General features: G+C 48.7%; 1 non-coding gene across 1 annotated transcript; it reads left to right on the top strand.

The window, feature by feature from the left end:
* Positions 1 to 368: 368 nt before the first annotated feature.
* Positions 369 to 475, top strand: LOC119471133. Its single transcript, XR_005200131.1, has one exon. It is a non-coding gene; the product is annotated as a U6 spliceosomal RNA (small nuclear RNA).
* Positions 476 to 2,333: the final 1,858 nt, after the last annotated feature.

Below are 2,333 nucleotides of genomic sequence, written 5' to 3'. Positions count from 1 at the left end.
GGTGGCGCGTGCCTGTAATCCCAGCTACTCAGGAGGCTGAGGCAGGAGAATTGCCTGAACCCAGGAGGCGGAGGTTGCGGTGAGCCGAGATCGTGCAATTGTAACAAAGCCTAGGAGCCAGAGGGGGACTCCTTCTCAAAAAAAAAAAAAAATATTAGCTGGGTGTGGTAGCACACGCTTGTAATCCCAGCTACTTGGGAGGATGAGGCACGACAATGGCTTCAACCCAGGAGGCAGAGGTTGCAGTGAGCTGAGATCACACCACTGCACTCCAGCCTGGGCAAGAGAGTGAGACTCTGTCCCCAAAAAATAACAATAGGGGGTTGGGGGTGAAAAAATAATAATAAATAAAAAAATAAAAATAAATAGTGCTCGCTTCGGCAGCACATATACTAAAATTGGAACGATACAGAGAAGATTAGCATGGCCCCTGTACAAGGACGACATGCAAATTCGTGAAGTGTTCCATATTTTTTAAAATAAATTTTAAAAATTAAAAAAAAATCATAAATAAATATCTTGATCTCACTCTCCTCTCTCTCTGATCTCCTGCGAGGGTCCCCAGTTTGGCCAAACCTCACCTGAAGCCAGAAGGCAAGGGGGCCCGGGAGAGGCTGGCCACAGGAGTCAGCTCTAGGACATGCAGCTCTGAGAATAAAGGTTAGGCAAAGAGTAGCCAGCCCTGGGGCCTCTCTCCTCCTCCCGGGTTTGGCTTTGTGGAGGGGCTGAGAGATAACAGTGGCTGACCTTGTCCTTCAAAGCAGAGTCTATGCCTGGTTCCTGATGCCAGAACAGCTTTTCTCATCCTTCCAGGCCCAGATACTTTTTTCACGAGGCCATCCCCAGCCCTGGAGTTAATTTCCCCCATCCATCCCTGGCTTCCCTGGTTCTCAATGTCTATCACATCACTCAGCCCAGTGATTTGGCATTATTCTCTGCATAGGTTTTTCTCCCCAGGAGACGGTTCTAGCTTCCTCTATACTGAAAGCTTCTTGCAGGCCTAGGCCAAATAAGGCTGCTTGCTCTGATACAGGGCCCAGCACAGCCCAAGTGCCAATGTGCTGAATCTTATGGCCTCAGATACGTCACTCTGCCTTGGTATATGCAATCTGGGCACGTGTGTATCTGTCTTCCTCAGTACACTGGGGTTTCTGAGAGGTGAGTAGCCCAGACGTGGCACACAGGAGGCATCGAATGTTGCCTAAATTAGTCTAAATAGAACCATCCTTCTTCCCTTCATTCATTCAATAATTTTTTCGGATCTTCCAGATGGCTGAACACACGGAGGTTCCTAGAGGATGGTGTGCCCAGGGAGGTCACAGAAGCTTCACGCCCCTTCCTCCATAACTCTGCCCTTCACATCTCTTCATCTGTATCCTTTATAATAAGCCACTAAAGCTAAGTATGGCCATGTGACTAAGTTCAGGCAATGGGACACAATCAGAAGTGGTATGAAGTGAGCAACCCCTCCTTTTCTCTTTTGTTGGATAGAATGAGGCATTAGAAGGGAGCTTGGATTGGTCTTGGACAGGTGTGGATTAGGGCAACAGTCTAGAGATGGCGGAAGACCAAGATGGGAGTCCGCATCTTTAGCAGATTCTATTTTCCCAAGATGGAGGCAATACTATATCCCATTCCACAAGCTCTTCTTACACTGTGACTTTGACACAGTCTTCCCATTAAAAGGGGGCATCTGGCCGGGTGTGGTGGCTCATGCTTGTAATTCCAGGACTTTGCAAGGCCAAGGCAGGTGGATCATGAGGTCAGGGGTTTAAGACTAGCCTAACCAACATGGCGAAACCCCATCTCTACTAAAAATACAAAAATTAGCCGGACATGGTGGTGCACCTGCAATCCCAGCTACTTGGAGGCTGAGGCAGGAGAATCGCTTCAATCTGGGAGGCCAAGGTTGCGGTGAGCCGAGATCAGGCCATTGCACTCCAGCCTGGGCAACAGAGTGAGACTCCATCTCCAAAAAAAAAAAAAAAAAAAAAAAAAAAAGGTGGCATCTATGTCCCTTCCTCATGAGCTAGAGGCTGGGGTCTTTGTGACTGCCTTGACCAACAGAATATGTCAGCAGTAGGCCAGTCCCGGTGGCTCACGCCTGTAATCCCAGCACTTTGGGAGGCCTAGGTGGGTGGATCACAAGGTCAGGGGTTCGAGACCATTCTGGCCAACATGGTGAAAACCCATCTCTACTAAAAATACAAAAATTAGCCAGGCATGGTGGCATGAACTTGTAGTCCCAACTACTCGGGAGGCTGAGGCAGGAGAATCACTTGAAACGGGAGGCAGAGGTTGTGGTGAGCCGAGATTGTGCCATTGTACTCCAG

The sequence above is a fragment of the Cebus imitator genome, unplaced genomic scaffold, assembly GCF_001604975.1.
Source record: "Cebus imitator isolate Cc_AM_T3 unplaced genomic scaffold, Cebus_imitator-1.0 Scaffold51, whole genome shotgun sequence".
Classification (NCBI taxonomy): Eukaryota; Metazoa; Chordata; class Mammalia; order Primates; family Cebidae; genus Cebus; species Cebus imitator.
This window is presented reverse-complemented; position numbering and strand designations above follow the sequence as displayed.